This window comes from Ahaetulla prasina, chromosome 1 (assembly GCF_028640845.1).
Source record: "Ahaetulla prasina isolate Xishuangbanna chromosome 1, ASM2864084v1, whole genome shotgun sequence".
Classification (NCBI taxonomy): Eukaryota; Metazoa; Chordata; class Lepidosauria; order Squamata; family Colubridae; genus Ahaetulla; species Ahaetulla prasina.
This window is the reverse complement of record NC_080539.1, coordinates 53,093,146-53,114,629: the sequence shown is the minus strand read 5'-3', so window position 1 is coordinate 53,114,629 and position 21,484 is coordinate 53,093,146.

Sequence of the window (21,484 nt, the reverse complement as noted above, 5' to 3'; positions counted from 1 at the left end):
GCCCTTATTCCAAATGTAGCACTTAGGCATCCCTAGGCCATTTCTGTATCCAGGAACCATGTATCTCAAGTCAGATACTGAAATCAGATACTGCATGGTTGTGGGCAGTATCTTTGAAATTAAAAGCATTTAAATGCATGAACACTACAGTTTTTGCTTGTTCATTTATGTATTTTCTGCTTGTTTGAAGTTTTTCCATTATTTATTTTTGGGTATGGAAAATTATTTTTATTTTGTATCATTTTATATCATTTTATGTGTGAATCAATTGAAGTTAAAAATATGGAACCATTATTTCTACAAAATCTGTGAAAAATCATTTTGGGCCTAGAAAGTTAGACAGAATCAATTTTGTTGGTGAGGTCTATATAGAACTATCAGTAGAAAAGCCCTCCTCTGGATAAACAAATATGAAGATGCTTTACATAGTATAGGATGTTTTATTTCATTATCCTTGGTAAAAATGCACAGTCAGCGGTATATGCTCAGAGAAGTATAACATTAGCTTTGAAAACAAAATAGAAATCAGAATTGACCAGAATGGAAACATGAGAAATTTTCACTGAATGGTTCATTGAAACTGAATGGATTCATTTTATAGCAACAGTTTGCAAGAACATTTGAAGTCTGAGAATTTACTTGGATTCCAATCTGAATAAATTCTTAGATGAATCTGCAACCATAAACATATTTTTCAAGTTGTAAGCATCAGCTGGGCTTTGGCACATCCAGCTGTGGATAAAACACATGTCTGTGTAGACTAAATAGACCATGCAGGTGATACTTTTTAAAACCTTTAAGGTTGTGTTTTGTTTTAAATTTTTATGATCCGTCATTAAACTGGAAAAATTCAGATACTCAAAGAATAATTATTAAACAAAAACAATTTTTTGAAATAAATTACAGTATGTTATTCAGCAGGGGTGTCAAACTCAATTTCATTGAGGGCTGCATCAGGGCTGTGGTTGACTTCGGGGGGCTGGCCGGGAGTGGGCAACTGGGTGGGCGTGACTTACTGGGTGGGCATGGCCAGCTTGACGCCATGTCCCAAACTGCTGGCAAGTTTCCTCTTTGACTGGGTAGACCAAGCCAAAGCCACACTGACCTGATGTTTCCTCTTTCAATTGGGTAAACCAGGTCAAAGCCATGCTGGCCAATTGTTTCCTCTTCGTGTTGGGTAGACTGAGCCGAAGTGATGAGGGCTAGCTCTTACATTTTCCAGAATGGCCCCGCAGACCGGATCTGACCACATCGCAGGCCGAATCCAGCCCATGGGCCTTGTGTTTGACACCCCTGTTGTACAGCATTAGTTCAGCTGAGGAGCTGCTTAAAACAGTGTTCCAAACCTTTTCCTTCATTACCTAAAGCCACTCTATCAAAATGTCCTTCCTATTCCATGTAGGTAAAATACTTCAGATCAATTTAAATGTACCTGATAAGATTGGATAATGGGCTCATGTATTGTTATCCAAAGAAAAATAACTTTTACTCAATTTTGGGTTACCACTGGGTTAGAAGAAACAGCTTTCAAGTATATCGAAACTATATTTGTTACACATGATGTGCCATGAGTTGTAATAATGAATAATGGACCACAATTTCCTAATGTTAATTGAAAATATTGCCATAGCATGTGGATTTGAACATTAAACACCAAGTCCCCATAATCGAATAACTTGCCAAAGTTAATATAAAGGTTAGTTAATATAAAGGTTAGTTAATATAAAGGTTAGCAAGATTCTCCTGCGAAGGCAAGTGATGTTAAATAAATGTTTCTTTTGAGCTATAGGGCATCTTTTTCACAATGTGAAAAAGCCAAAGCCAACCTTCTGTTTAGGAGAAGTGACACAACTTCCTGTTATGGTTCCATAACCTATAGGGTATTGGTAATATTAAGCAAAGCATTCAAAGGGGGGGAAAAATGAAACTTTCACCACAAAACCAAAATTGTATCTGACTACTCCTACCAAAATGAAGTGTTAACATTTCTTAAAACCATTACAACTCTTTGGGGTTGAAATAGAATTGAAAGGTTTTTGGGTTTTTTTGACATAACCAAAGACAGCTTCTTCCAATTCCACTTTTTTTATTTGCATTTATATCCCGCCCTTCTCCGAAGACTCAGGGCGGCTTAGACTGTGTTAAGCAATAGTCTTCATCCTTTTGTATATTATATACAAAGTCAACTTATTGCCCCCAACAATCTGGGTCCTCATTTTACCTACCTTATAAAGGATGGAAGGCTGAGTCAACCTTGGGCCTGGTGGGGCTTGAACCTGCAGTAATTGCAAGCAGCTGCTGTTAATAACAGACTGTCTTACCAGTCGGAGCCACCAGAGACCCTTTGATCCAAAAGTAAAGACACAAAACAGTCCAAAGCATTATTAGTGCAAGTTTAGAAAAACCGGTATCAACCAAGGGTGACTTCTGATATTCAGAAACTAGTGTGCATGTTTCATTTATAGAGCAGTCTATTTGGGAAACCAAAACAGACTAACTGAAAGGATTGAATGTTGCATGAGTAAGTTATTTTATTTACAAAGAAGGAATGTGAGGAAGTTGGTGTTTACCAGAAGTAGAATCTTGCCATTTTATGGAGAGTGCTGGCATGTTTGTTCCAACATGTTAAATTTGTATTTGTTCCAAGTCAGAGAGGAGTCCAAACTGAGCTTAATAAACAAAATTAACTTCTTGTCTCACTGTTGTGTAATCCATGCTTATATTGTGACTAGAACACGTGCTCATATTATGATTATTTACTTGTTTATTTGCTTTCTTGTATTTATATAATGCTTTAATTGAGGGAGACCGAGGAGGTTTGTAACCGAAAACTATGCTGAAACAACAAAAGAAATAACAAGATGAACCCACATATTATAATTGTAATAACTTCTGTGAAAATGAAGGAATAAACCAACATTGATGCATAATGAAACAGGACCCCACTCTACATAATTCCCTACTTCAAGCCTTTGGAATAGTCAGTCTTTACAACTCTCCAAAGGTTAACATAGAAAGAGGATGTTGATAATGTTCCAAAGAAGAGGGGCTATGACCAAAGAAGAGGGGCTATGACTCAGGGGTCCTTGGTTCCCTGCAAATAACATTCTCTCTGTTGTATTGTTGCCTCTCTGCATTTCCCTCATGAAATGGTCAATTTATAGGATGGTTGAAAGGTCTAAACCAGGCTTGTTCAACCTTGGCAACTTTAAGAGTCCAGTTTTACAGCTTTTCCTGTTCTTGACTACCTTTCAATACTCCAAGAGTTAACAGGTATGCAGATAAAATGGAAAAAAGCCCTCTTCTTTCGCCCTGTCTCTGGTCCACAGAACAAAGCGAGACACAGTATTTGTTTTTTAAACTGCTGTGATAGAACTTGGAGAGATGTGCACAGAAGTGGCTGTTGAAATTTAGATAACAATGAATTCCCTTCATTTTCAAAGTTACTTTGCATGCTCTTAATGTAAAGGGATTTGCAAACCCAGCTTGTGAAGCATAAACACACAAAAAACCTGAGTTTTTTAGGAGTACTGGCACAATCTAACTTTTTTCTAAAAGATCAGCAAGATGTAAAATGTATATTTTTAAAAATAACTTGTTGAATGCATTTTAGAATGTTGTTTCTAATTTTTACGCATGTTCCCTTTCGTTAGGTTACTGCTAGATAAATCTCCTGTTCCTGCTTTAAGATATATTTATTGTCAATTTTGTAGATTGAATAATTTTTTTCCAGGGACTTTTGAGGGGGGGGGAAATCAGTTGATTGCTGTTGATATACAATACGCTATTCCATCTGCTTTCTGCTATCAAATAGTCATCTACTTTATGCTGAGGGATTTCATCTATACTGAGATTGTGTTTTTATCCTATTTTGTAAGGATTTGGGTTGGGTGAGGAATGATGTGATATATAATGTGCACGCGCACACAAACAAACACATCTCTGAAAGAGTGCTCAAGGACAAGGTTCAATAAAGGAGCAAGAAAGTACTGAAAGTATGACATCTGGATCTCTGTAGCTATACCATTTGTATCTTCCATAATTTTATTGGGTCCTGATCATGAAAGTGTTTGCTTTCAATCCAGCTAATTGATGCTGGGAAGCTCATCATTCTGATGACAAACATCTAGACATGTGCGAAATATTTTCATCACAAACTTAGAAGAGGAGAATAGGGACTTCTAATCCTCAATTTTTCAGCTGTTGATTGGTGTGACCTTCCCTCTAACACATGTTTAAACTTCTTCTGTGCTGCTTTCAACATTTGTTGCAGATGCATATTTTGTCCACTCCTGCAGATATTCAATACTGCATTATTTTAATCAATATTCACTGTGCGAACCTTTTAAGATATTGCTTTTAAGGCAACACTTTCATGGGTTTCATATTGTGTTATTGTGATCATAGTTTAGTTTCTTTGTATTAAGAAGTAGCAGTTCAGAAACTTTTCAAAACAATGAATATAATAATAGTAGTTCCGTCTTTAGAGGGCACTGTCAGCCAACTGCAGAATTCAGTGCAGATGGAAGAAAGGAGATAATGTATAGGCCCAAGCTGCTCAGGGATTTATATACAAAAATAGTTACCAGGCTATCTTCATTTTGAAACTATGCTTTGAAGTAATCACTTACAAAGTCCTCCATGGCTGCAAAGAAATGATATCATTTTTACATCGTTGTGCCTTTCATTCTTTGTGGTTGCCTTTTCTGGGACTACATCTTGTTGTTGTTCACATTCCTTTTGTTCAGGCTGCTCCTTCATTAGGAAAATAGTTTGTGGTCTTTATTTTGCATCAGTGCATGAAACTGCAAACACCTGGGAAGATTTTCCATGGTGCAAGCACTTAATACACCCCTGGTCCAACATCTGAAACTCATTTGGTGCTCCCCAAAGGCCTCTTCAATCACAGAGCAAAATGACTTTCCCCTCCCTTTTATAAGTCACAGAGCTCTACGGGGATGGATCCTAAAGAGATAAAAGGTGTGTTTGTGTGTGCCTATGTGCACGTGCACAGTTGCCTGCTTTCCTCCCTCTCTGTGTATCCATTTAGCTGTTCAAATTCAAAATGAACTTGATTTGAAACATATGCCTGCACAGTTTTCTGTCTCTTGTTAAATATATCAATAAGAAAAGGTTTCATTTCTCTGATATTTAGCAAATGTTAAAACTAGTCTTGGGCGATTGGGGATTGTTTATGAAATACGGTAGTATACACAGAGAGAAATAATAATAAAGATCATGAGCTCACACTTCAATTGAACAATTTTTAATATGTTATGAAGTCATTGGTCTAGCCCATTGATAGTGAACCTATGGCACCACAGATGGCACGCAAAGCCCTTTCTGTGGGCATACCAGCTGTTGCTACAGCCCAACTCCACTTCACATGCGTGCGCACCTCCCGCTAGCCAGCTGGTCTTCAGGTCTCTGCCGTGCATGCACAGGACACATGTGGGGGACATGTGCACACATGTCACAGGGGGTGGGGTGCATGGGCTGGGGCACTTCCATTGCATTTTGGGAGTGCATGTGGGTGTGTGCACCCCCCCATGCCCTGTTTTGGGCCTGGAAGGCCTCCTGTACCAACCTGGAAGCCAAAACGGGGCACAGAGGGGCCACACAAGGCTCCTGCGGCCTGTTTTGGGCCTGGAAAGGCTCCTGCACCAACCTGGAAACCAAAATGGGTGAGGACAAGGCACATGTGCGGGGGGTGGAGCGCATGTGGGGGAGGTGCGTGCATTGCGCACTTTGGGCACTTGGCACCAAAAAAGTTGGCCATCACTGGCCTAGCCCAACATTTTCAAGTTGTGAACTTAAAAATAACAAGTTCTTTTTTTTTTATAAAAAAAGTTTTTATTGGTCAAAAAAGATTTATGCAAATACATATCAGGTATGGTAAATTTTCATTTTTCTTATACATGATAAGAATTTTACTCAAAATTTTAAACACATACAACAGCCATATGGCAAGCAGGTGAAACGAAGTAGCTAAGTTTCAATCTTACATACACAATAAAGAAGGGTCAAAAATGATCAGAATATCATACAAAAGAAAATAAGGAAAACCAACACAATACCAAATATCTTTGTCACTTCCTAGTTTTGGATCTCAGAACTCTGGGTTCAGCCTGACCCAACTCCAGGGCATAACAGCGGCAGCCGCCTCCGCCCATGGTCTATAACCTCCCTTCTTCAATTCCTGGGTCATCTAAATCCAAGAGGGCTTTGTGTTCCTCCACGTAGGCCGCAGCCTCCATAATGGTACTAATTTTTTCGTAATGCCCTCCCGGAAAATCATCAATCCCTCTGGCATCAGCCATCTGAAGCCCACTCCTTCTGGTACAATTTGCTTGATAAAAGTAATATTTCTTTCTCATTTCACGTACCTGTCTGGGAATCTGCCTCAGAATGGCTATCTCCCTGCCCCTATAAGTCAGTGCCCCACTCCTATGTTTTCTAAGAATTTCATCTCTCGTCTCTCTTTTCACAAATTTGACATGAACCTCTCTAGGAACTGCATGCGTGCGTGCATATTGTGAATTAACTCTATAAACTCGATCCACATCCCAATTCATAAAATCAACACCTCTCCCAAGAAATTCTCCCAACAGTTTAGTCACAACATCTCTCAAGTCTTCTTGGTCCACTTCTTCCAAATTTTGAAACCTAAGGAAATAAGACATTTTATCCATCTGTAGTCCAAGCACAGCATTGCTTGTCGTCTCCCCTCTTTTCTGCACTGCCCGCATCTCACCCTCCAGACCTTCCACTTTCTGCTTATTTTCTGCTGAGACTTGTTGAGTATCCTTTAAATCCTTTTGGATAGTCACAATTTCTGCTCTTATTTCATCCAGTTTCTTGTCCATATTAGATAACTTTTCCAGAATTCTCTCCATTTCTCCAGCAGTTGGTCTCTGACCTTTTGCCATTTAAAAAAATTTTTTCAAAATCCTCAGGCAAGCACAGTATCCTTATAATTTCCTCCGGATCCACCAGGGGGCACTCACAGGAGCAACGAGTCCAGAGTACAGTTAATCAACCAGGAAGCCGAAGGGAAGTGATGTCATCAAGATTCTCATAGTGAAGGCGGAAGCTGGACGCCACCATTGTTCCCCAGAGGGAGGGGGGGCCTCAAACCCTCCCTCCTAAATTTCTCCATCACCTCTTCTCTCCAGAGCTCCACAAAACCGGTAATCTTGTTATTTTAAGTTCTCCTCTCTCCAAAGTGATTCGTACTCCTTCCAGTCGCAGGGGAGAAAAAAAAAATTTTCAAAATCCTCAGGCAAGCACAGTATCCTTATAATTTCCTCCGGATCCACCAGGGGGCACTCACAGGAGCAACGAGTCCAGAGTACAGTTAATCAACCAGGAAGCCGAAGGGAAGTGATGTCATCAAGATTCTCATAGTGAAGGCGGAAGCTGGACGCCACCATTGTTCCCCAGAGGAGGGGCCTCAAACCCTCCCTCCTAAATTTCTCCATCACCTCTTCTCTCCAGAGCTCCACAAAACCGGTAATCTTGTTATTTTAAGTTCTCCTCTCTCCAAAGTGATTCGTACTCCTTCCAGTCGCAGGGGAGAAAAAAAAAATTTTCAAAATCCTCAGGCAAGCACAGTATCCTTATAATTTCCTCCGGATCCACCAGGGGGCACTCACAGGAGCAACGAGTCCAGAGTACAGTTAATCAACCAGGAAGCCGAAGGGAAGTGATGTCATCAAGATTCTCATAGTGAAGGCGGAAGCTGGACGCCACCATTGTTCCCCAGAGGGGGGGCCTCAAACCCTCCCTCCTAAATTTCTCCATCACCTCTTCTCTCCAGAGCACCACAAAACCGGTAATCTTGTTATTTTAAGTTCTCCGCTCTCCAAAGTGATTCGTACTCCTTCCAGTCGCAGGGGAGAAAAAAAAAATTTTCAAAATCCTCAGGCAAGCACAGTATCCTTATAATTTCCTCCGGATCCACCAGGGGGCACTCACAGGAGCAACGAGTCCAGAGTACAGTTAATCAACCAGGAAGCCGAAGGGAAGTGATGTCATCAAGATTCTCATAGTGAAGGCGGAAGCTGGACGCCACCATTGTTCCCCAGAGGGGGGGCCTCAAACCCTCCCTCCTAAATTTCTCCATCACCTCTTCTCTCCAGAGCTCCACAAAACCGGTAATCTTGTTATTTTAAGTTCTCCTCTCTCCAAAGTGATTCGTACTCCTTCCAGTCGCAGGGGAGAAAAAAAAAATTTTCAAAATCCTCAGGCAAGCACAGTATCCTTATAATTTCCTCCGGATCCACCAGGGGGCACTCACAGGAGCAACGAGTCCAGAGTACAGTTAATCAACCAGGAAGCCGAAGGGAAGTGATGTCATCAAGATTCTCATAGTGAAGGCGGGAGCTGGGCGCCACCATTGTTCCCCAGAGGAGGGGCCTCAAACCCTCCCTCCTAAATTTCTCCATCACCTCTTCTCTCCAGAGCTCCACAAAACCGGTAATCTTGTTATTTTAAGTTCTCCTCTCTCCAAAGTGATTCGTACTCCTTCCAGTCGCAGGGGAGAAAAAAAAAATTTTCAAAATCCTCAGGCAAGCACAGTATCCTTATAATTTCCTCCGGATCCACCAGGGGGCACTCACAGGAGCAACGAGTCCAGAGTACAGTTAATCAACCAGGAAGCCGAAGGGAAGTGATGTCATCAAGATTCTCATAGTGAAGGCGGAAGCTGGACGCCACCATTGTTCCCCAGAGGGGGGGGGGGCCTCAAACCCTCCCTCCTAAATTTCTCCATCACCTCTTCTCTCCAGAGCTCCACAAAACCGGTAATCTTGTTATTTTAAGTTCTCCTCTCTCCAAAGTGATTCGTACTCCTTCCAGTCGCAGGGGAGAAAAAAAAAATTTTCAAAATCCTCAGGCAAGCACAGTATCCTTATAATTTCCTCCGGATCCACCAGGGGCACTCACAGGAGCAACGAGTCCAGAGTACAGTTAATCAACCAGGAAGCCGAAGGAAGTGATGTCATCAAGATTCTCATAGTGAAGGCGGAAGCTGGACGCCACCATTGTTCCCCAGAGGAGGGGCCTCAAACCCTCCCTCCTAAATTTCTCCATCACCTCTTCTCTCCAGAGCTCCACAAAACCGGTAATCTTGTTATTTTAAGTTCTCCTCTCTCCAAAGTGATTCGTACTCCTTCCAGTCGCAGGGGAGAAAATTGTTTGTTGGTGCCATTGAAACTTTTCATTGTTTTTGATATTATCAGGGAAGAATTGCCAATATTATCAGATTATTTAGCTTCCTTTATCCTCTGGCTAAAATCACAAAACTGTGTCTCACTTATTTTAGATATGTCATGCAGGAAAATTCACTGGAGAAAGTAATTATGCTTGGAAGAACTAGTGGTAAAAGGAAGCCAGGCTGCCAAAGAATATGGTGGCTGGACACCATCAAAGCTGACATCAGCCAGAGCATAGAGCAACTTAATAAGCTTTTAATGTTTGCTTATGTTTATGATTTTATCTTTGGCTGTAACCGCCCTGAGTCCTTTGGGAGAAGGACGGTATAAAAATCCAATAAATAAATAAATAAATAAATAAATAAACTTAAAGAAATAGCACAAGGTTGGAAGATGTGGAAAGACCTGGCCCATGGAATCATCAAGAGTTGGACATGACTGAATGGATAACATCATTATCATCATCATCATCATCATCACCACCACCACCAACAACAACAACATCATCATCATCATCATCATCATCATCCTCTGGCTGGCTGGATAGAACAAAGGGTGGGATATAAATGCAAATAAAAAAATAAAATAAAATAAGTTTTGAGCCATCAGCCAACTAAACTGCAGAAGACCAGTTCTAATGATGATGTAACATGATGGTACTAAGCAAATGTGGCAAAATTAAACCCAAGACACAAGTAAGACCAGCCAAGATACCTTGGCATGCATTGTGTTTTCTTAAATCACTAGTTAAATATCTGTGAGACATTTGTGAACTTTGGCTGATCCTATTGCAGGGCATAATTCTTGGCAAATATTCTACTGATGACTGCCTTTGTATGTATGTGTTGTTGATAACGGATCAGATACTGACATTTTGATTACCTATTAACTTCTTGTGTGCATTGAGTTAAATGTGGAGAATGTTATCAGCTCATAAGGAGAGCCATTTATGATGGGTTTATTACGAAGTTTGTATGTACAGTGCATATGAGTCAGCTTTATGTCTGAACTACACTTGGACCTTGATATTGAAGGACAATGCAATAAATCATATATTTACACAGGTTTTCCAAAGCATTGCCTCAGCCAAATGATCCTGTCAAATCAAGCACTTTGTGATTGAATTTTCTGGGTTTTTTTCATTGATGCATTTACAAAAGACAACAGAAAATGCTGCTTCAATAACTATTTATAAAAGTGCCTATATGGTTTTGAGACTGGACTAAGACAACAACAGTGCTCTAATGTATTGTCCCATATTGTTCCCTTCCAACTGTGCTACCTGGGATTGGGGCTTGCTTGATTAACACATATTGTTATATTGCTATATCCTCTTCAATAGTTGATATCTGTTAGAATTCCAAAAAGGTTCTATTGACATGCTATTTACATAATGTGCCCATATTCCTTAGCTCCTTACGGGTTGGGTTAGGAGAAGCAAAAATGATTGAAATGCTATTTGCAGGAAAATAAATTCTTCTGCTCAATAGGTAAACTTTTTGTCCTAGCAGACACCACTTTATTCCACTAAAATGAAATCAGCTACTATTGGAATAAATCAATGTCTCAGTATCAAAAATGTGTTACTAATATGCTTTCCATCTTTATGTTTCTCCTCATCTCAGAAAATGCAGAAATGGGAAGACAAAGAACTCACTACTACTATTGAATATTCAGACCACTAATGAATGGAAGCTCAAAATTATGAAAAATTCTAGCTATATTTTGGTTAGTGATAGGGCTTACTAAAATTGTCATCTGTACAAAATGAGAGCGATAGTATGTACCTCTTACTAGCCAGTTCAAAGAATGTAAGCAGCAGTACAATGTTGTTGTCTGCTCTCATTTCAATGTTTCTTACACAGGTTTCCATATATTGTTTCTTCTCCTGCCCTAACTGCATGAAAATGAAAAATAAGCATATTTCCAAAAGAAGACAATTCACTTCATCTTTGTCCACTTCTGTTGAGGTTATGCAGGGCACATGATCATACAAGTTAGATTAAAATTATATGCAAAGTAACATTGCTTGACCACGAAAACTGAGTGGAATTTTGCAGAACATTTAACTTACTTCAACAGCCTTCAAAGTATAAATAAAGGATTTAGACATAGACATCATATTATGATCTTTTTGAATGTATAAGTACCAAAGTGCACAAAGCTGATTAAAGGAACAAGGAGTACCTTTTCTTTTTAAAATATGCATATTAGAGGCTGCAGCCATCTGTAAGCATTTCCTGAGAATTGCCTTTCAGTTGATTTTCTTAACAGCCAACATTTAACCCTAGGTTAAGTTGGGATTATCTTCTGAAACCCAACTATTTAGGTACTTATTAGGAGTGACTGAATAGTCTTTTCTTATGCAACTCCAAAAAGGGCTTCAAAGAAGGAAGTAATGGGTTCTGATTGGAAAATGAAAACAGGTTTTCAAAATTTGTTTACTTCCTTGTAGAATCATTTGCTACATAATTCCTTCCATCAATACCCCCTCCAAGTTTATTAGTATAATTTACCTAAAATACCATTAAATATTTCCATCCTATGTGGAATACCCATACATAGACTTACACACACACACACACACACACACACACACACACACAACCAATCCATCTAGGGATAAGACAAAAAAAACAGAATCATAATTATTACAAAATTATTGATTTTGACTGAAAATTTTAAGAAATGCTGGGCCATTTTTTGTTAGTAGGAATTCAACTATTTCAAATGAAGTCAAATGGCATCTGTATATTTAGCAATCCAATTCTTAGAACCAATGACAGTCTGTGATTGTCAAATTATTTTAGAAAAGTTAAACTCTTAAACTTGGTTTCTTTTGCCTTTACTAAGCAAAGGACCTAACATGGTAGATGTGCATGCAGTATTGCATTTTGCTGTAAGAACAGTGGTTGCTCCTGTGGAAAAAGCTGATCTTTAGTTCTACACAGTTTCGATTCATAATATGATTTTAGTAATGGCAGGCAAAACTCTATAAAATATATCCTGGGAATGGCTTCCATTTTGTTGAGCTTTCTCAGTAAATTCTCAGGAATAAAACTAAGTTTACATCGACTTTTATGGTCTCAGAAAAATTAAACTTAAGGGAAATCACTCTGAGCCCTCTTTGACCAAGCAAATTATTTTTAAGATGGAGAAATGACAATGGAGAGAAGGTCCAAATTAGAGCATAGAATAATGGGGTTGGAAGGAACCTTGGAGGTCTTCTAGTCCAACCCCCTGCTTAAGCAAGAGACCCTATACTGTTCTAGACAAATAGCTGTCCAGTCTCTTCTCAAAAACCTTCAGCGATGGAGCACCCACAACCTCCAGAGGCAAACTGTTCCACTAATTAATTGTTTTCACTGTCAGGAAATGTCTCCTTAGTTCTAGGTTGGCTCTCTCTCTCTTCTACCTATTCTTGTCCTGCCCTGAGGTATTTCAGAGGATAGGTCAACCCCTCTTTTCCAGAATATCCCCTCAAGCCTTGGAGACAGCTATCATATTACCTCTAGTCCTCCTCTTCATTAGACATACCTATGATGACTTCCAGAATTCTTAGCAATAGCCCTGATGGCCAGAGAGTTCTGGAAATGGACGTCCATACATCTGGAGGGCACCCAGTTGACAAAAGCAAGAATAAGTAATAGGTGGTGAAATCCAAATTTTTTTACTACTGGTTCTATGGGCGTGGCTTGGTGGGCATGGTGTGGCTTGGTGGGTGTGGCTTGGTAGGCATGGTAGGGGAAGAATACTGCAAAATCTCCATTCCCTCCCCACTCCTGGGGGAAGGATATTACAAAATCTCCATTCCCACCCACTCTGGTATTACCAGAGGTGGTATTTTCTGCTTCTCTGAACGCTCAAAATTTCCGCTAGTGGTTCTCCGAACTGCTCAAAATTTCCACTATTGGTTCTCCAGAACCTGTCAGAACCTGCTGGATTTCACCCCTGGAGCTGCCCCACAATGGGGTAGGTTCTCATCTTATTTTTATCAAGTTGTATCACCCTTCCAGAATATCTCATATTTATCTGAAAAGACTACTGGAGCTACTTGCAAGTTTATGTTTCTAAACTTTATAGAGCATCTATATTTTACAGAAAGTCCATAAATCTTTGTTGATTTACAACCTGAATTAAAATATATAGTCATCTTGCTATGTAAATGGATTTTTTCCCTAAATTTTCCCTGGGCTGTAACTCAAAGAAAGAAAGAGTGAGTTCCTCTTAAAAAAAGTCTGGGACAGTTTTTTGGACATGTGCATATTTTACTTGACAGATTGCACCTGCAAAGACGCAATTACAACTCTACAGTCTCACAATATGTACTTAATTTCAAAATGGATCAATGTCCACAATTAGGATAGGTTGTTGCTGAATCAGGGTATCCACTTTGTGGCTTGTTGTTGTTTCTTCTAAACTCAATGAATTCAGGAACAAGCACTCACTGAAAACTGCTTCAACTCTGCATTTGCATTACTTGTTGTGTATAGCTAATATAAGATCATTTTGGTGTGTCCTCTATGGATCTTTAGTCTATTGTGCACTAGTAGGCATTTAAAATTCTCCAAAGTAGTGTGTCTAATCTGATGTAAACCAGTTTTTCCTTATTAACTGAGAATACTGTTGTTGGTCTAGGAGTCTCATCTTGAGTTACAGTTTAAAAACCCAGAGCTTAGATTAATGAATCATACAACCCATTTAATTCATTTTTTAATTTAAATCTTCAGCCTTTCATGTGTGCGTCCTCTCATAATTGGATCTATTCCATTTATTAATTTGAGGTTCACATTCTGGTATCAATAAATCTAAAAACTGATTTTAAAAAAACTATAGAATGGAATACAGCAGCATGAATAAACACGTGGCTTAATTTGTGCTGGTCAGAGATAATCTTTTTGTACTGTTTTCTGCATTAGTTCTCATTAAATTTGAGGAAACAAAATTTACAGTGAAATCCTCATGAACAGAGTTCTTGTATTTATTTGTTAAGTGGCAAAAAGGGTGATTGGATATTTTATTTTTCATTGGCAGTCATTTTTCAGGACCTCTGATTCTGATCCTCCATTAAATCCAACATAAGATATCATGAAGGAATTCCTGCCATTGGGCACTTTCAGTTGTTGTGCTACCATGGGAATTCTGTCCTTAAGAAATATTTTGAGAATTTCTCCTTTCCCTGTAGAACTTTGGAAAAATTGTTTATCTAATTTGTCCACGGATTTGGTGAAAAAAATGTCTACCTTGTAGCAAAGCAGAATAACAATTATAAATCCCATCCATTTCAGCTGAAAATAACTTATTGAATCATGCTCAGGAATATGTTAGCCAACTGCTGGCTCTGTTTTCCATTCCTAAATCTATTCCATTCCATTCCAGTCCAGTCCAGTTCAGTCCAACTCAGTTCAGTCTTGTCCTTATTGCAGGGACTGAGAAAAGAAAGAAGTGGAAGAGAGTTAGGGTGATTTGGGGGTTGGTTGTGACTGTCTCAGATAGCTGGAAAAATGATGAAATAATGGAACAGCAGTAATTTTAAAAATAAAATGCAAGGAGAAGAAGGAAGCTTGAAATAAAATTTCCTGGGAAGAACCAGTGGTGGAATTCAAATTTTTTTACTACCAGTTCTGTGGGCGTGGCTTGGTGGGCATGGCAGGGGAAGGGTACTGCAAAATCTCCATTCCCACCCTACTCCAGGGAAAGGATATTGAAAAATCTCCAGTCCCACCCCACTCTGGGGCCAGTCAGAGGTGGTATTTGCTGGTTCTCTGAACTACTCAAAACTTCTGCTACTGGTTCTCCAGAACCTGTCAGAACCTGCTGAATTTCATCCCTGGGAAGAACTCAATATGTATGAAGGTCAACACCACCTAAGGAACTACTAGCTGTGGCTTCACAAAGTTGTGAACTAATAATAATAATAAAAACAACAACAAAAATAATAATAGAGTACCATAGCAAAAAACTCTTGGACACTACTTAGAAAATCTGTGTATTGGCAAAATCTGAATGCTGGTTCAGGACTTCTGGGAGTTGAAGTCCATAAGTTATAAAGGGGCATAGTTCCCCACCTCTGTCCAAGTCCCTGGGAACAACTTGATTGGTATGAAAGTCAATACCAGCTAAAGAACTGGAGGCTGTGATTTCATATTCATAGATTGTAATAGCCTATATCCAGTCCTTCGGAAGGACTTGATAGAGTGATAAAATGCCAAAACCAGTCTAAACATCTGGCTGACTGGGCAACCAACCATAATAATACAGTTTTTTCTCCCCCTGGAATTTGAAGCAACTAAACTTGTTTTGTAAGACAGATATTATACTGGCTGTGCTATTATAGCACTTCAGACAAAGTCTAAAAGGTAAGAAGTGGCTTAGTTGAAGGGCTATTTCTTTTTCTGTAAAGTTGCCAGTGGTTTTGCAAAGAAACAAAGTGCTCCAGCTGAAATAGACAGGAGCACCAGAAGTGACACAAAAGGGGGAGCCTGCTTTAAAACTGCAAAATGAAAAGATGCAGCGTTTGTGATGGGAAATGAGTGAGTAAAGACTGACCTTGCCCATTTCTGCCTGATTGTTGTTCTATTGTGCAGTTTGTTTTTCTAGTCTGGTGATGGGGCAACCATCCAGGGCAGATTAGCACTAAAAGTGTCCGTCTTAAGCAGTGGTGCGATTGAAATAATGTAACTGCTGGTTCTCTGCCCTAATGACTAGCTGGGTGGGTGTGGCCATGGTGGGTGTGGCCAGGGGTGTGACAGGCAGCACTCGGCCTTCTGCACCCCCCGGGAGCAAAAACGGGCCATGGGGGGGACATGCCATCCCCCGCGCCCTGTTTTGGGCCTAGTAGGCCTCCCTGCAGCCTCCTGGGAGCAACAATGGGTCACAGGAGGGCCGTGGTGCACCCCCTACCCCACATCCCGTTTTTGGCCTAGTAGGCTTCCCTGCACTTACCTGGGAGCCAAAATGAGGCACGTGGGGACTCCTGAAAGGGGTGGGGTGGGGAGGGGCAGGGCCAGCCAGCAATTTAACAACTGGTTCACGCAAACTGGCCCGAACTGGCTGAATCCCACCACTGGTCTTAAGCAAACACTCAGCCCAACAATAACATCTATCTTTCGGGATCAGTCTGTTTGCTAGTCACCACATGGAATTTGCTTGAAATGGCCTTTCACAGTGACAGCTTTTGGAATAAATTATACCTATATCACAATGCTACTTAGAGATATAGGTGATCAATGAAGGAATCTAATATTTATTGATTACTTGTATTTCATACTCAGATAAGTTTCAGGAGGTTTTGCATTCATTTGAGTTTATCAACTCAAACCTCTTTAAGCTTCAGCAGCAGAAGAAGGTTATCAAGAGCCTCCAGGTCCAACCGTGGGGTTGCCTAATGCAGCTAATTGGATAAGATGCTCATGCCAACCCCTTTAACAGCTGAACAAACCTACGATTCTATTAAGAAAAGTGGACTTTGAATAGCTGCACCCTGTCAAAATCAGTACATTTTTGATGGTGAAAAAGGCTATTTGGCTCTGTTGCTGGCAAGCCAGATTGCACTTTCCCCCTTAGGTCTCGTTTCATAAACACCTCCTGGGTGTAAGTACAATGAGTACATTATGCACTGGAGTTCAGGGACCTTCCCCCAAAGAGAATCAGGTTGGAGGGTCGAGGCTGCAGTTGAGCTCTGCTCATTGGAGCAGCAGGGGCAAGATGAGCATTCGCATATCTAAATATTTAGACCAAGAGATGCACATTAAAACCACTTAGAAATAAATACAAGTTTCTGAAAATAGAAACCTCCGCAATGACATCAGGAGCTGTTTATCTTCAAGAACTGTGGGAATGGGCTCAAATAATGAAATATTTCATTTAAGAGAAAAGGGGAGAGGGAAGGAGCAAACCAACCTCAGATGGAGTTTTGACATTTATTTTGACATAAGCCATCTGGTCATGCTGAGTGTATGGATAGTTCTGTTTGCCACAATCCAGACGTTACCTTCATGCCAAATACACTGAGTACTTGGAGACTCATTTCTCACTGGTGCATGATTTCAACAGCCACATGAAGATAATTCAGCCCCTAAATTACATGTCACTTATTGCCATTAATGTTTGCAAAACTCAGTGGCCAACAGATGGAGTCTTTCCAAAATGGGATTCTCTTTTGTTTTGCTTTTTCTTAATAGGGTTGATACATGGGCCTACATTTTCCATGTGTAGAGATACTTTGAGATGTTTGGGAAGATTGGATCCTCGTTTCATTGCCCTTTACAGCTGCTGGACTCTGATTCCCATAGAAGTGGTATCCTGTCAGCACAAGGAATGGTTCATGGAGCAATAGAAACCAAGATTATGAGAAGTAGATCCAGATATATGAGAGTCATCTGAACTTCTCCAAAGCACCTGTGGGCAGAACAAGAAGCAATGGGTGGAAACTAATCAAGGAGAGAAGCAACTTAGAACTAAGGAGAAATTTCCTGACAGTTAGAACAATTAATCAGTGGAATAACTTGCCTACAGAAGTTATGAATGCTCCAAAACTGGAAGTTTTAAAGAAGATGTTGGATAACCATTTGTCTGAAGTGGTGTAGGGTTTCCTGCTTGGGCAAGGGGTTGGACTTGAGGACCTTCAAGGTCCCTTCCAACTCTGTTATTCTATTCTAGACATTGTAAGAAGAGAACCATGTTGGTCTATGATGACAAAATATAAGAAAGAATAATTAAACATTTGTGCTTTTTAATAAGACATGTTAGTTATAAAAAGTGCTACCAGACTCATTCTGATTTTGGACTAGAATATTTACTTGCATAAAAGGGAGGGTTTTTGATTCAGTGGAAGAGAACACATTTTGTGTGAAGAAATTCTGGTTCCAAACCTAGAATTTTAAAGGCATGTGGAGAAAAGAGAGAGCTGTGGGGGGAGGGTAATAGAAAGAGGAATAATGAGCTCCATTGCAGGAAAAAAAAACTTTAATATTGCCAAAATATCCCCCCCATGTTCCTTTATCATAGCACACTAAAATAAATGGAACACAGGGTCAGTGCTAATGTTTGTCTGTTTATTGAGTAGCATGCACAACATTTGGACCAAAGGACCACCCGGCCTTTTTAGTAATTGCCAAGACTCAAATCCCCAAAGTGAGCAGTGCCACAATGAAATTTATTCTTGATTTAATTTAAACATTAAGCAAAATGAAAAAAATTAAGTGCCATTAACACAATTCTTGCACAGAGTACACTTAATCCTTTCTTCTTCCATCATGTTAAAAGTTACAAAGTTGCATCAACTTTGCCAGCAAAAGGACAAATTCCGAAAATTCTGACTTGCCCTAGATCTGATAATATGAATGCTGATCAGGATCCAAACAATACTCATCTTTTCCTATTCATTTTCAGTTTGGTTGTACAGATTGTAAATTTAGGCAACATTTCCCAGAATACATTTTTCCCCCTGAGGGAAGAAAACAACAACTGAGATACTATTCTACCTTATTCCCCAGGAATAGCACCACTTCATAACATTTCTCTGGAAATTTCTCTTTCTTTTTGATGTTGGACATTGCTGTTATGCCCCCAAATGACTCCATCCATCCAAGCCATAATGGTGCCATTTATATTAGCCAAGCTGCCTATACAGTCAATACTGTTTACTTGTAGCAACTGTGAAGGAAAATTTTCTGATGCACAGTAATAAATTGTATTTCTGCCATAGCTAATGGTGAGCCATGAAATTTTCTCTTGGAGAGCTGTGGTGAATTAATGTTTCTGCCCTTAATGTTTCTGCCCACAAGTAGTGCAGGGTGGAGAATATCTGTATTTTTAGTATTCAGTACTCTAATTCAAACAAGCCCAGAAAGTGAACTTTTGGAGATATTATGTAGGAAGTCAGTGGGGATTGTTTTTAACAGCCAGGACTGCTCACTGTAGCGTGATGATAGGGAGTCTGATTACATAAGGCAGCATGTTTTGTTTTGCAGCTTAAAATCAGAAAGTTCATGGCTTCCAGTTTGTTCTCAGCATCCATACAGATTTGGATTCTGTTGAGTAAGCCAAACATTTGCACCCTGTGATTATAAGAATGTTGCAACCACTTCTTCCTGTGGAATATCATTTGATGACCGCACCCAATCTGGAAAAGCTTTCCTTGGCCAGGAGGACTTATAATCATAGAGGGTGACGTGATGAGTTGCTTTATGCTTGGGGGCCTTGGCTATGTCCTGGGAAACTTTATAGTTCTGAAGGCATATTAAATATGAATCTACTTGGGAACTAAATCTCTCCCTCCCTCCCTCCCTCCCTCCCTCTCTCTCTCTGTATGTGTGTGTGTGTGTATGTGTATATATGTGTGTGTGTGTGTGTGTGTGTATGTGTGTGTGTGTTCATGCCAAGTTTTTTGTTTTTAATTTAAAGGCTTATTCCTAAGCTTAGTCCTGAGTTGTTTTGGGGGCTAAACTGTGCTTACTGAGAAAAAAAAAGAATAATCAGAACAGAAAGACCCCATTGTTATTGCTATATATTGCTTTATATAAATTTTGGCAGACGAGCAAAAAAACAAAAAAGACCTTGAGACTATCTCAGTTTGTACCAGTGTTTCTCGGTCTCCTGGTGCAACCTGGCCATATTTTTCCCCGCCCCAGAATGATAATGGTAATTATGATGCTGATTTAATTAATTTCTGGGTCATCTTCGGGTGCATTTGATAGCTTTCAGTATAAGCTGTTTTTAAAGGCAGAATACAGGAAAATATGTTCATCCTCCAATGAAAATGAAATAAAATAATAAATGAAAAAAACATCCATTGTAAATAGAAACAGCATTGTGGTAAAAACAAATTTTGATGAATCCTTCCCCTAATAAATGAAAGCAGACAGAGGGAGGGTACACTTTTCAGGAGATAGTTCTAATACTTAAGCACCACCTTTGAAATTTCTTAAAGTTTTCAAAATGACTGAGGTTGCAAAATACTTGTAATGATCGGCTTCAGAATGTTAATACAGTTTCAACCTAAGTCTGAAAAAAGCATGTTTATTTCTTCCTTTGCCTTCAGATCTAGGATAGACTTATTTAGACTTGTATCCAATTTATAGCCAGAATCTGAGAAGTATGAGCTATTTAGGCAATCCAGCAAGAGAGGAAAAAAAAGATTGCTTCTACAACTAGCACTACCTTAGGGATGAAATCTAGCAGGTTCTGACAAGTTCTGGAGAACAAGTAGCAGAAATTTTGAGTAGTTCGGAGAATAGGCTCTGATCCCAGAGTGAGATGGAAATGGGGATTTTGCAGTATCCTTCCCCTGGAGTGGGGTGTTAAATGGAGATTTTGCAGTATTCTTCTTCTGCCATGCCTGTCAAGCCACACCCACCAAGCCACAACCACAGAACAGGTAGTAAAAAAAAAATGATTTTCACCACTGCACTACCTTTATGCTAAATGAAAAAAAAAAGTTCTTCCTGCCCAACATATATTATGTGAATATGTTATATTCTATAATATCAGTTAGAAATTCTCCTAGCCAAAATGGAAGAGAGGGTGGATTGAAGCAAAACGGCAATAAAAGAAATAGAACTAAGGAATGTTCTCTCCCTAATTACTGACTTTACCATTGATTTCTCAGTCCTTGAGAGTGTGGAAGTTTTTCACCATGATATCTCCCTTTAAAAAAAACAAAGTACGTTCATCCCCATAGAATCGGAAGCAGCCCAATAGGTATTATTTTACTGTACTATCAACACAGGTATGCCTAATGCTTATATTCTGTCTCTTTTATATCAGTACTCTGGGTGATATTTATTTGTTTGTTTATAATTTTTTTTTTAAAAAAAAGATTAAATGCTCATTATTTGTTTGTTTATCTTTTTTTTTTTAAAAAAAAAAAAGATTAAATGCTCATTCTTTTTTCAACTTACAAATCACTTATAACTCACACAGTAACAAAATACTGAGTAGCAGCCTTGGAAATCAAATATCAATTCTAATAGCTCTCACACAGTTGTAACATATTTTTAAATATTAATTAATACCATTACCTCTATTATTCCACTTTTCCTTGTCTTTGGCTGCTTTCAGTTGTACCTTTTCTTTCTGGTCTTTGACTATAATAAACATTCACTCATTCACTCATTCACTCACTCACTCATTCACTCACTCACTCACTCATTCATTCATTCATTCATTCAGATAACAGGTAATTTGGCTACATCTTTGAATGAATTGAACTGACCTGATCCATACCTAGAACAATTAATGGTGAGGGTATTATTCAGGACACAATT